A 14459-nucleotide genomic window follows, 5' to 3' on the forward strand; every position below is an offset into this window, starting at 1 on the left:
CGAGCAGAAACATTCCAAAGGCACATTTTTATTGGCTGGGCCAATCAGCTGTCAAGCTTTTCCTGTACAGTGGTGCCCCGCAAGACGAACGCCTCGCAAGACGGAAAACCCGCTAGACGAAAGGGTTTTCCGTTTTGGAGGCGCTTCGCAAAACAAATTTCCCTATGGGCTTGCTTCGCAAGACGAAATGTCTTGCGAGTTCCTGCGGGTTTTTTCCCCTCCCCCCTTTTCCTAAGCCGCTAAACCGCTTATCAGCTGATCCGCTAAAAGCCGCTAAACCGCTAATAGCGCTAATCCGCTAAGCTGTCAATGGGCTTGCTTCGCAAGACGAAAAAACCGCTATACGAAGAGCCTCACGGAACGGATTAATTTCGTCTTGCGAGGCACCACTGTATTCTGCAAGCTGCTTTGTAGATCCTTTCTCAGCAGTTGGCTGGGCTGGGTGACTGATTGGGGTAGTAAAGTCTCGACGACATTTACAGGTTTATATTAAGCTGCATTCAAACAGATTGCTCTATAAAAAGTGACACCGCAAACATAAATAAAATGCAATCCCTACTCCTCTTGGCAGGGCAAGCTGAAACGTGCCTTATATGCAACATGGAGAAGACAGGCTTGGATATGCATGTTCCAAGCTGGTAGTGTGAAGTTTTAAGGGAGAAGTCCAGAGACGAGGGACAAAGGATGGGTGTTCTCATTATTGCAGCACCATCCTCTGTTTATGTATCAGGAAAGCGGCAGTTATCCCACCTCCGGCATACCTGGAGACACTGATATAAATTTATGCTCAGTACCGTAATAGGAAAAGAGAAAGCTGCTTTACACCAAACAAGCTGTTCCATCTATAATTTTATTGGCCCATCTATAAATTTATTAATTAATCCATTGATCAATCAATCAATTAAATGTATATATTAATTAAATATATATACAGTGTTACCTCGGGTTACATAAGCTTCAGGTTACATACACTTCAGGTTACAGACTCCGCTAACCCAGAAATAGTGCTTCAGGTTAAGAACTTTGCTTCAGGATGAGAACAGAAATCGTGCTCCGGCGGCGCGGCGGCAGCAGGAGGCCCCATTAGCTAAAGTGGTGCTTCAGGTTAAGAACAGTTTCAGGTTAAGAACAGACCTCTGGAACAAATTAAGTACTTAACACGAGGTACTACTGTACTGCCTATCTGAGGATCACAGGAATAGTGTCCAATACAAAAACACAAAAATTTGTAACGTAGTAACAGACAAAAACAATACCCTTCTGGTATCTATCTACCTTGACAGGCAACTGCTGTTTGAGATGCTGAGCTCTCCCTAGAACTCACCTGGCTCTGATTCTGCCTTCTCCCAACAAGCTGATTTTGCTGGTTGTTCAGGTTGTGCACTTCAGACCAGTTCCTCAGGATCTGCAAGCAATTAAACCAAATTCACTTCTGTTTAATTTCTAACAAGGGCTATACTGTTATTTGCAGAGGGTTGGAGGGAAATCAAGCATCTTCTCTGTTGTTTTAATTTTGTGCTATGTTCTGCCTCTACCATAACTTTCTTTGCTTTCCTTTTGGGATCTTTCCCCCACTTTTGTTTGAGCTGATTAACCAAGAAGGGTTACACGCACAACACCAACATCACAACATCAGCTTCTTACTGGGTTGCAACAAAATGGTTTTCTAGTCCAAGACCTGCATTTGACATTTCAGATTTAATTGTCTACAAAACTGACCATCCAGTCATTACTGAGGACACTGAAGTACTAGGGAGTTAGTCCCATTGAACACAGTGGTTTTTAGTTATGAGTAAACACATAGAAAACTGTGCTTTTGGTGCTTATACAGGTATGGATCAGCAGTTAATGTTTAAAAAGGTGATTGCTTTCCTAATTTTTCAAATCACAAGATGTAGATTTTGCTAGATGTTAATTCTGCAGCTATGAGACCACCAGTGTATCGCAATGAAAAGAGCAATAAGTAATAACAGTGAGCTTTTATATATATAAAAACCTTTAGGTGGCCTGCAGGCCAGATTTGGCATCAAAATGAATTTAATTTGGTCCCTGTAGCCTTATCAGAATTTAATCAAGGTTTAGCCAAAGATCTGGCAGCAATTTTAGTTGGAATAGCAAGAGAAAGGAAATAGTTGATAGCTGACTTAGGATTCTTCCTCAGAACTAAATTTCTCCTGCAAATATGCTCAGTTCCAAAAATGTATGCAGCTTCACAAACTGCGGCATTGTATTAGTGTCCAAAGCAGATATACTGACCCAGGTGTTTAGCATGAGGATGGATGTTGATCTGTAAAATAGGTGACAGATGTTGCTCCATACTGATTGGCTTCCAAAGAATTGCTTCATGTGGTTATAGATCACAGGTGGTGGTCACTTCCTCCTAAGGAACCCACTACTTCTCCTTATTGATCAGTTCTTCCCTGTTGGTGAGGATAAGTAAGTCGGGCCAGAGACATTTTGGCACCTAAGGTGAACCACAAAATGGTGGCCCTTCCTCGCCAGTTAAGAAGGGATGAATGAAGATCAACATGAGGACCAAAGGGGTAATAAAGATCTGCATTTGAATCTTCTGCCCCTGTGGGTCCTGCTGCCTGAGGCGGTTGCTTCACCTTGCCTTATGGGTGGGCCAGCCTAGAGGATCCAACTAAAGTTTACTCAGAATAAGCCAGTTAAAATCATCAGTAGGATTGGAATATCACTTGTAGTTTAAGGGTGAATTCTGGATACATAAAAGATTTGGACTATCATAAAAGATGCAGAAAGAAATGATGAATAGTAGGACCTACAAAGAGAAGGATGGAGATTCCTTGGAATCTTGTTTTTATGATTTATGTTTGATATATCTTTGTAAAATTGTAATTTGAAAAACAGGCCTATTGAAATTAATGGCCCTAACTTAGGCAGGGCTGGATGGAGCCAGTGCTCAGAGAGATTGAAGAGGCCTATGATGTTCTCAGAACCTATTCCCACATTGTCCTGAAATAGGTGCCTTCTCTTTTAGGAACAGAAACTGAAAACCACATGTAGAAGACTGAAGGCCCCATAAGAAATTCTGGGGTGAGGGCAGCGTCAGGGAGTAAGTGTTGCGGAAATGCAAAGGGAAGAAAGGGGATGTCAAACCCCTCAGGTGAGTCTTTTCTGTGCTTCTGCGGCATGTCCTTGGAGAACCCTAACTCATGCACTCATCCAGAGTAGGTAAAGGAAGACTTTGTCAGTGTGATTATAATGACTTTGAAAAATTCGCCCTGAAGCAAAGGAATCTTAATTGGGTAGAGCCATGTCAGATGGGTAGAGTTTGGAGACTACCAATTGTGAGAGGGATTGGAAACTTCTTCTTGGGGTGGACTTCTCTGTAATCACTGTCCACCAAATTTCAGAGGGTGGAGACACTCAGCGATTGGCCTCCAAGGATGCCCTTCGTAAACAGGCAGATCCATGCAGAAACAGGCCCTTTAATCTGCACAATATTTAAGAGCAAAAAATTCCACCATGTCTACTGCATATAACAAATTTTAAAATCTTGCATACAACCCAATTATTCCCACTAGCAAAAGTTATGAAAAAATGTCTTCCATTATAAAGGCATGAGAGCAGACAATCATATGGCACGATCTGGAAACAGAAAGCATTCTCATTTTCTTAACATTACTCTGTTGGCAACAGTTGCAGCATTAAAACAAAACACAAAGGAATACTTAGGGATGCAAACTATAATTCACAAGGACAGCTTTGCAAAAGTTGGCAGCGGCTGTGCAGTACATCTGAGTGGCATGTAATTCAATATATGTGTGCGTATACAAATCTGAGTGAGGACTTGAACTCGGCTCTTGCTGATCCTAGGTAGACACACTGCTAGCCACCATATGATGTTAGCATTCAGTATCACAGAGTCAAAAGGTATATTGTCAGCCCGCCCCCCCTTTAACCTAATTGGCCTGCAAATTTGCAAAGTGGTGCCAGGAGAGAGCAATTTGCAGTGGGAGAAATGCTGCAAAAATAAGAGTTCCTTTCTTTCTGCAGCTCTCCCTCACAACTCCTTTTCCCCCAGCTAGAGTTCTGGACCCATGTTTCTCAAAGAAGAACTTGCATACCCTCCAACAATCCTCCAATGAAAATAGGGACATCCCATTCCATCATGATAATTTTTCTATTTATACCCCACACATCTTACTGACTGGGTTGCCCCAGCCACTGTGGGCAGCTTCCAACATATATAAAAACATAATACAACATTATACATTAAAAAAAACTTCCCTATACAGCATTGCCTTCGGATGGCTTGGGGGTTGGATAACATTTCTCCAACATTTCTCCAATGAAAACAGGGATGTCCTATGGAAAAGCGGGACATTCAGAATCAAATCAGAAACTGGGACAGCTTCTCTAAATTAGGGACACCCCTGGAAAACAGGGACACTTGGAGGGTCTGAACTTGGTTGCTTGATGTTAGTTCCCAGGTCTCTGTTCTTATCTCTCTTGCAGCTCTGAGCTGTTTCTGCTGTGGTACTCTCTCTCACAGCCCAACCAACTGCCTCTTAAAGCTCTTTTGTATATTACTTCAGACACACCTGAATGTCAGCCTTTGGTGCTCTGAAAAAAGGCTCAATTCTGTGCAGAGGTAAAGGGACTGTGATCATTAGGTCCAGTCGTGACTGACCCTAAGCATGACTAAGCCGCTTCTGGTGAACCAGAGCAGCGCACGGAAACACCGTTTACCTTCTACTTGCACTTTGATGTGCTTTCGAACTGCTAGGTTGGCAGGAGCAGGGACCAAGCAACGGGAGCTCACCCCGTCGCAGGGATTTGAACCGCTGACCTTCTGATCGGCAAGTCCTAGGCTCTGTGGTTTAACCTGCCACCCGCTTCCCTTCTCTGTGCAGAGAGCTGAGCAAAAAGGGTCTCCCATAAATCACCATCCTATTGGAGAGTAGTGAAATTGGGCAGCTGGCATTTCATCAGATATTCTCCGTACCTGTGTATGGGTGGCAGTGGTGGCCAGTGGGGTGGGGCACTGCCATAGAATTGGCCTTCTGGGTGCGGTGTCACGGCTAGGATGGTGTGGGACACGTGCTCTGGCCGAACCAATCTGATACTCTCACTGGTGTGCCTCAGTCACCCCAACTTTGCTGCCACCTTGCCCTACCCCTGTCTTGTCCCGATATGTAACAACAGTGTCACCTCAGTGACATCGCACTGTGCCAATTCCTCCTGGGGTGTGAATTCTTAAACAGCCCTCAAAAAGAACAACTCCAAGGAACTTCTCTACTGAGAAATTTTGGCTCAGTTTAATACTGAATGAAACCATGGGCTTGGAGGAGGACTGGAATGTGTAGGAGCCGAGCCCTGATGCTTCCTTCAGCAATATTCAAATATATTGCTGTGCATTCACTGTCATGCCCCAAATTCACTGCCTTATTGACAGGTGGCAAAATTGGCACTGTGCGTGTGCATTGCTATATATTCTCCAAGCCCTCCCTCTGCAAATTCTCTTAACAGTTCAGGGGGTGCACAAGAAATAAAATTCTTGGTTAATTTCTTGGAAATATTTTTTTATTTATTTTTTGTCTCAGCTCTAGTTCAAGAGCAAATGAAAACAGCCTATAGAGACAAACTGCTTTGTGTGCAGTGACCTTTCCTCCTGTTGATTTCCTTTCTACTACAAGTGACATTTTCGCTTATGTTGTCTTTGGCTCTTTCATGCGGAGAAAAACCAGTGATGCAGACTGAGAAACCCATAAAATAGATTTCCATGAGGACGGATGGCATGGTCGCACCTTACTTTTCTTTCTTTTCTGAGCTGTCACCAAAATCCCACTTGACATCTACACTTCCATACTGTGGGAATGTTCTGGGGTGCAGGAGAGGATATATTGACTAATTATATCCTTATCCAACTTGTGCTAACAAGTTCCCAAAATATCAGCAGAGTTTATAGACATTCCCCTTTAAGTTCGCAACGGTAACGCTTGCACAGGTTCGCTAGAACCTCTATAATAATTACTCTGGTAATTTCCCCTTTGTTCCCTCTTAAAATACAAGACACGACACAGTCTTTATAAAAGTATAAAAGAGTTTACTCACGTTCTGTTCACAATATGATCCCAGAAGGTAGGCAGGCTTAAAAAGGTTACATGCAGTTAGAATCTATCTTGTAGCAAGATAGTACTGTCCTCTCTTGGCTGGGAGCCAAGAGGGCATGTTGCTCCTTCAGAAGATGAAGATGGCAAGAGGCAAGAGGCAAGAGGCAAGAGAGAGAGTGGCTGCCTGCCCTGTGCTTTTATCATTACCTGCACAGGTGAGGCCACACCCACCTCTGGTCACATGCGGAGGAAGTCCGTCCCCAGGAAGTTTACCTGCTTGCTGGACAGACATCCCTCCCCATGTTCTAACATGTACACTCTAGGAATGTTGTCATTGACTGCTCCTGTGTTTACATCCCACATACCCCTTCTCAGGCAATACAACATTATACAAAACATAAACAACTTTATTCAACCACCCAGAGTCCCAGCTTGACACGTAGATTCTGGAAACTCTCTCTTGGTAGGGGTTTCGTCAGGATGTCAGCAGTCATCTCTTGGGTGCTGCAGTAGGATAGTTCCACAAGTCCATCCTGGATCATCTGGCGTATGTAGTGGTATTTAACCCCAATGTGTTTTGTTCTGGCCAGGAACTTCTCACTCTGCGTCAGCTTCAGGCAACTTTGATTGTCCTCTAGCAAGCTGACAGGCCCTTTTCTCACCAACCCAAAGTCCTTTATGAGTTGATCAAGCCAGGCGATCTCTCTGCAGGCTTCTGTTGCTGCAACGTATTCTGATTCTGTGGAAGATAATGCTACACAGCTCTGTTTATAACTGCCCCATGAAACAGGTCCATCACCAAACATGAAAACATGACCACTTGTTGATTTATAATCAGCATTATCCCCAGCCCAATCCGCATCAGTATACCCAACCAACTTAGGGTCTCTGACGGCTGGTAACCTTAATTTACAATTCATGGTACCCTTCAAATATCGCACCACCCTCTTTACACCTGCCCAATCATGCTCAGTGGGAGAATTCACTTTTCTGCTAAGAATCCCCACAGCATTAGCTAAGTCAGGTCTACATGTGGTAACTAAATACAAAAGTTTACCAATCGCCGACCTGTAGTCATTGTTGTCTGGCAACTGCTTCGAATCCTGCTGATTCTTCAGGAAGTCAGTAGCCATCGGTGTAGCAACTGGATGTGCGTCTTGCATCTGCATGTGCTCAATTAGCTCGTGGATCTTCTGTCTTTGGCTGAGAAGAAATGAGCCGTCCTCTTCTCTTTCCACCTGGATCCCGAGGTAGTACTGGACATCTCCTAGCTCCTTGACCTCCACCTCTTTGCTAAGGTGTTTTACTATCTGTGTATAGTCTTTCTCACTTGCTGTGGCAATAATCAGGTCATCAACAAAAGCTAAGATATATGAGAATTGTCCATTATTTGACTTACTGTACAAGCACTTATCAGCGTCACCTTGCTTGTACCCAAGTTGCATCAGCATTTTATGCAACTTCTGGTTCCAGGCTCTAGCAGCCTGTTTAAGTCCGTAAAGTCCTTTCTGGAGTTTGCACACTAAATGTGCCTCATGTGGTTTTACAAAACCTTTGGGCTGTTTCATATAAATTTCTTCAGAAATCTGCCCATGTAGAAAAGCGGTAGCAATGTCTATGTGTTTCACTCTCATTTTCTTGGAGGCTGCAATGCTCAGAAGCATTCTTACGCTGCTGTACCTCACAGTTGGTGCAAAAACTTCATCGTAATCTTCACCAAAACGCTGTGAAAATCCCTGTGCTACAAGTCTAGCTTTGTAGCGCTGCACTTCTCCTTCTGACCCCTTCTTAACCTTGAAAACCCATTTACTGCCAATGGCCTTCTTACCGGGAGGCAGCTCAGTGAGTGTCCAGGTCTTGTTCTGATGCAGTGCATCCATCTCCTCCTGCGCGGCCTTCCTCCAGAGACTGGCTTCTGCAGCTGGCATCTCCTGTATCTCTTCCCAAGTGGAAGGTTCCTGTGGAAACGCCGACCCTGCAAAGTAGGACAACCGTAATGGTGGGACACCTTTGTTGGTTCTGGACGAGCGCCTGACCTCTGGTTCTGCGACCGCATCAGCTTCCTCATCCTCCTCCAACGCAGGCATGTCCCCATCTGAGTCCTCCTCTTCGTCTCTGGTGCCGCCAGGGTTCTGGTCCTCTGCGTCGCCTGTAGGGGGTGCTGTAACACTCGAAGGCAGATTAGTACTTTGTGGAGTCTCAAAAGGGAAATATACAAATTCTTGAGTCCTTTCTGACTCATCGGAAGAATCCACAACAGTGTTCTTAGTGTCTACTTTTCCATATTCATCAAAATAAACCGCATGGTATGCATTTGTCTTACCAGTTTGTAAGTCCATAATTCTATATCCTTTGCCTCCAGAGGCGTATCCCACAAGGATACCTGCTTTTGCCCTGGAGTCAAGCTTGTGTCTGTGTTCCTTGGGCACGTGGAAGTAACACGGACTTCCAAACACACGTATGTGCGACAGATTGGGAGCTTTCCCATGCCAAAGTTCAAATGGTGTGCGCTCTGCACCTTTAGTTGGCAGTCTATTCTGCAAATAGACCGACGTGTACACTCCTTCGGCCCACAGCTTCTGTGGCAAACATGCATCCTTTAGCATGCACCTTGTCATGTCCATAATGGACCTAAACTTTCTCTCAGCTATGGCATTCTGCTGTGGTGTGTAAGGAATTGTGGTTACGTGTGCAATTCCTTCCTTGGCCAGGAGAGCCTGCATTTCATTTGAGCAGTACTCACCTCCATTGTCGCTCATTAGCACAGCTGGAGCTCTTTGGAATTTATTCTTGACCATGGCAATGTATTCCTGGAGGTTGTCCACTGTCTCACTCTTCTCTTTGAGAAAATATACAACACAAAATCTTGAAAAGTCATCCAGAAATATTAAAATATATCTATTCTTTCCCAGTGAGGGAACATTCATGGGTCCACATATGTCAGTGTGCACTATGTCAAGCACTTTGTTGCTTCTTTGCTCTGCACAACGTGGAAATGAAGGTTTTACAGCCTTCTCAGTAATACAGCTTATGCACTTTGCTGGAGCTTTGTCGCTCTGCTTTACCTGCAAACCTCTTACAAGATCTCTTTTCTGTAGATCCAGAATGACGTTGGTGTCTCTATGTCCAAGCCTTCTGTGCCATAGGTCCAGATCTGCTTCATCCTTCTGGCTGGAATGTGCCACTTTTGCAGACTGATTCTCTGAAACATCAAGCTCATATACACCATTGATTAGCTTTGCTTGAGCAAACACTTTGCCATTTCTAGTCACTTTACATTCTCCATTTCCAAATGTGATCTGGAAACCTTTCTTGTCCAAAGTGGACACGCTGATTAAATTGCAGCTCAGCTCTGGTACATACAAAACTCTAGAGATTGTGTTCTCAATGCATTCATTATTTATATTGCATTTCAGCCTCATGGAACCTGCACCTTTTGCTTTAACAATGTTGCCATCTGCAATTTCAATTTCAGATCCTTCTTCATCATTTATCTCATTAAAACAGTCCTTTTTATATGAAAAATGCGAACTCGCTCCAGAATCAATTATCCATTTATTACGTCTATTCTCACGATTCTGGACAGTTAAATTCCTTTCTTGCAGTAGCCATGTGCACTCACATTTCCCCTTCTTTTCTCCTTTTGGCTGAAAGGGGTGGGGTTTCTTGGCTTTAGGAGCCCTGCAATTCTTTGCAATGTGTCCTTCTTTGTTACAATTGAAACAAATCACTTTCTTTGGCATCTCTTTGGACTTTGTACATTGCCTAGATGCATAACTGCTGTCCTTGCTTCTAGCATTTCTCACTGGAGATTCAGCTCTATCTCTGCATTCTTCTTTTAAATAACCAATCAAGTCTTTAAAAGTCAGACCTTGTCTATGATCCATCAAACTTACAAATGCGCTAAAGCGTGGTCCAAGTGATGATAACAAAAATGCTATCTTTGTATCTTCATCAAAAGCTTTGGGAGTCAAATCAATTCTTTGAATAATCTCAGTGAACTTGTTGATGTGCTCTGTGAATTCCTCTTTTGAATTCATCCTCACTCTGGTTAATTTACACACCAAGTTTCTGAAGCAGTTTATGCTAGATTCTCCATACACGCGCTCAATATCTCTTAAGATTTGAGATGCATCATCTGTACTATTTATTAATGATAGCTGCTCATCACGAAGTCCACTCAAAATTATGTGTCTAGCTTCGCTGTTCATGCGTTTCCAAGCACTTATCTTGGCTAAAGCTTCCTCAGACGATCCCGTAGGTTGAGGGTTTAAAGCTTCCAAAATGTGCTTATAATCTAAACATGCTATCAAGCGCTGCTTCCAGTGCATGAAATTGTGTTCATTCAGCACAGGCATTCCTAGCTTTGCATCACTATCAAAAGCTGCTCTAGCCATCTTAAAATCCAAAAATTTGAAAATTCTTCAAAATTTCAAAATTTCTCAAAATTTTAAAATCAAAATCTCAAAAATCTCAAAATTCAAAACAAATCTTCACTGCCTTGGGTCACTGTGAACTCTGAGGGAAGGGGGGGGGGGTTGCTCAATCCCCACTGCACAATGGAACAAAGGACCATGTGCTTACCAGGAAGTTAACTCAGAAAAATACTACTCAAAATCACAATCCAACGCAATCCTTCAAAAATACGCAGAAATATGCAATACTGGGCCCATAACCCTTTGTGGGAATGTTCTGGGGTGCAGGAGAGGATATATTGACTAATTATATCCTTATCCAACTTGTGCTAACAAGTTCCCAAAATATCAGCAGAGTTTATAGACATTCCCCTTTAAGTTCGCAACGGTAACGCTTGCACAGGTTCGCTAGAACCTCTATAATAATTACTCTGGTAATTTCCCCTTTGTTCCCTCTTAAAATACAAGACACGACACAGTCTTTATAAAAGTATAAAAGAGTTTACTCACGTTCTGTTCACAATATGATCCCAGAAGGTAGGCAGGCTTAAAAAGGTTACATGCAGTTAGAATCTATCTTGTAGCAAGATAGTACTGTCCTCTCTTGGCTGGGAGCCAAGAGGGCATGTTGCTCCTTCAGAAGATGAAGATGGCAAGAGGCAAGAGGCAAGAGGCAAGAGAGAGAGTGGCTGCCTGCCCTGTGCTTTTATCATTACCTGCACAGGTGAGGCCACACCCACCTCTGGTCACATGCGGAGGAAGTCCGTCCCCAGGAAGTTTACCTGCTTGCTGGACAGACATCCCTCCCCATGTTCTAACATGTACACTCTAGGAATGTTGTCATTGACTGCTCCTGTGTTTACATCCCACACATACAACCACTCAAAGTGTGTGTGGGGTTGGGGGAGGGGGAGTTCGCTAAAGGGCACAAGAGACTGGGCATCGAAAACAGTAACAACTGATAAGGTAAACCAGGTTTTCATCTTCTTCTAGAGCAAGAGTGGGGAACCTCTGTCCTGGGGGTCCAATTTGGCTCGCAAGGCCATTTCCCCCCAAACCATGCCCACCTGTCAATCACACCAGTTGATGGGCAAGGGGAAGGGGTCAATCCCCTTGGGTGCCGCTTTGACAGTGCATTCCGTGTGGGAAAGAGCAAGATATCGGATCAACTGATAAAAATATATTGAGAAATATGAGTTAAGGCTTTCCTAATGGAAAAGGGTCCTCAAGCTCAAGTGGCTCAATGGGTCAGTGTGTCTGACTGCTAACCAGAAGGTTGGTGGTTTAAGTCCACCCAGGGACAGCTGTGGACAGGATCCCTGCGTTGCTGGGGGTTGGACTAGATGACCCTCAGGGTCCCTTCCAACTCTTTGGTTCTATGGTACTCAAAAGAAACGGCAATATGTTGTGGTAGTTTTGCCACCTGCTGCAGGCATTTTCATGGCTGGCCAGAAGAGGGAGCACATGTTCCATCCTGTCCTTTCCTTATTATTACTGCAGCTGTCTGAGCACTTCTGCAATCATTACCAGTGCTTTCTCCCTAGTTGTTAACAGTAAGTGCCACATTTTTTACCCCCCCCCCAAAGGGTGCTTGTACTGCATACCCTTGAATACCCCCTGAAAAAAAGAGCATTGATCATTAGCATGCCTGTTGTACAAAAGGTATTTCAGGGCTACATCATTCCTAGTTTAGAGATGGGAAATTAAGGGAAAGGTTGCTGTTACTACCTTTGTCATCTTCTCAAATTATGCTGTTGGGTTAGAATTGCTGGCTCTGAATGGGAGTTCTTGGAAGGGCTGTAGCTCAGTGTTAGAATACAGGCCTTGCATGCAAAATGTTCCAGACTCAGTCCCTGGCATCTCCGGGCAAGACACCTTTCTGACACTTCAAGGAGCAGCTGCTAGTCAGAATAGACAATATTGAGCTAGATGGATCAATGGTCTGACTTAGCATAAGGAAACCTCTTCTGTTCCTACCAATATGGATCTATTTGCATTCATCAGCCTGCTGGCTGCTCAGAAACTGTGAGAGAAATGCAGCAAACTCATCAAATTGTTGCAGGCTTTAGTGATGCTGGAGTGCAAGATGAGCCTTATTCCGTTGACTGATGGTGTCTGTAGAATCCTGAGATTTCCTGCTAATATATATTTTTTAACCCCCCCCCATATTACTATTAAAAAACCCAAAGCAAAACAAAAGACTTAATTAAAAAAAATATGAAAACTGATTTTATGTAGCTTCAGGTAACAAGATCAGGATCAAGCAATATAATCCTCAGAATATAATACAAGCGCTGTAACACAGAGGAAGAGTGAAGGTTTGCTATGGTTTACAATGAAAGTCAGATTCTGTCCCACCAAGTGATTTACAGTGGAAACATTACATGAGCTTGACAAATCAGTACTTGAGATTCGGATATCTGATAAGGCCAAGGCAGGGCTGACAAATTCCAGATGCCAGGATGTAAAGTGTAGGAAGTTTAGACTTCATGTTTGTCCACATCAAAAATTCATCTCACGGCACAGAGGGATTGGCATTCATTGGCACTGAATGGAGCGCAAACGTTGGTCACTGCAATGTTGCCAAAATTGGCATTTGCCTTGCTTGGGGGAAAAAACAGTTTGTAATTCTCTGCTGCCTTTATGGATGAAGCAACATGTTCTGAGAAGTGCTCCAGCCTGGAAAATAAACAGAGGTTCTGGCAATGGTGGCAGTTGTCTATTGGAATTGGTATGGTGTAATGCAGGAGGTCAACAGTAGGTGGAGCCAGGGCCAATGATAAGCAAATCCCATTCAAGCCTTGTTCCCATCCTCCTCCCTGCTGAGTTCTTCAAGGGTTCCTCTGAGACCAGGGAGGAGGAAGCTGACAGCCAGGGACGACCTCTGGGGTTAGTCAGGAGAAGGTTGGCTGAGGGCAGACTGAGATTGGTGGGACAGTGACCCATTGCCCTAATAGACTGGGCTCTCCTGGGTTCTGGGAATGCACAGATCAGCAAAGCGTTATGGAACATGTCGTTTCCTGGGCGGTCTGATTTCCCTACCGAATACTGAGAAACCCTTGGAAACTACAGTGACTCTGGTGCACAGGAGGCTGCTTTTGGTTTTCTAAGGACCAGGAAGGGATGGGTGTCTTGCAGAGGGGAATCCTGGTCAGTCACCACTGCAACATTGCAGTATGTAATGTTTGGGCAAAGAGAAGCCAGTGGCAGAGTCAGGCTCGAAAACTGAGGCTTTGAAAGGGAAGGGGTGTTTGCTCCCATCCTTCCCAGGGAAGATGTGAAGAGCATGGTGGGTTTCCAAGAAGAAGAAGAAAAAGAAGAATTTGGCTAACATTCTCCTTTCCCTTCCTCCCCCACAGCAAACACTCTGTGAGGTGAGTGAGGCTGAGAGACTTCAGAGTGTGGGAATGTTCTGGGGTGCAGGAGAGGATATATTGACTAATTATATCCTTATCCAACTTGTACTAACAAGTTCCCAAAATATCAGCAGAGTTTATGACATTCCCCTTTAAGTACGCAACGGTAACGCTTGCACAGGTTCGCTAGAACCTCTGTAATAATTACTCTGGTAATTTCCCCTTTGTTCCCTCTTAAAATACAAGACACGACACAGTCTTTATAAAAGTATAAAAGAGTTTACTCACGTTCTGTTCACAATATGATCCCAGAAGGTAGGCAGGCTTAAAAAGGTTACATGCACTTAGAATCTATCTTGTAGCAAGATAGTACTGTCCTCTCTTGGCTGGGAGCCAAGAGGGCATGTTGCTCCTTCAGAAGATGAAGATGGCAGAGAGAGAGGCAAGAGGCAAGAGGCAAGAGGCAAGAGAGGGAGTGGCTGCCTGCCCTGTGCTTTTATCATTACCTGCACAGGTGAGGCCACACCCACCTCTGGTCACATGCGGAGGAAGTCCGTCCCCAGGAAGTTTACCTGCTTGCTGGACAGACATCCCTCCCCATGTTCTAA

This window comes from Podarcis erhardii (assembly GCF_964252035.2).
Source record: "Podarcis erhardii genome assembly, chromosome: 3".
Lineage (NCBI taxonomy): Eukaryota > Metazoa > Chordata > Lepidosauria > Squamata > Lacertidae > Podarcis > Podarcis erhardii.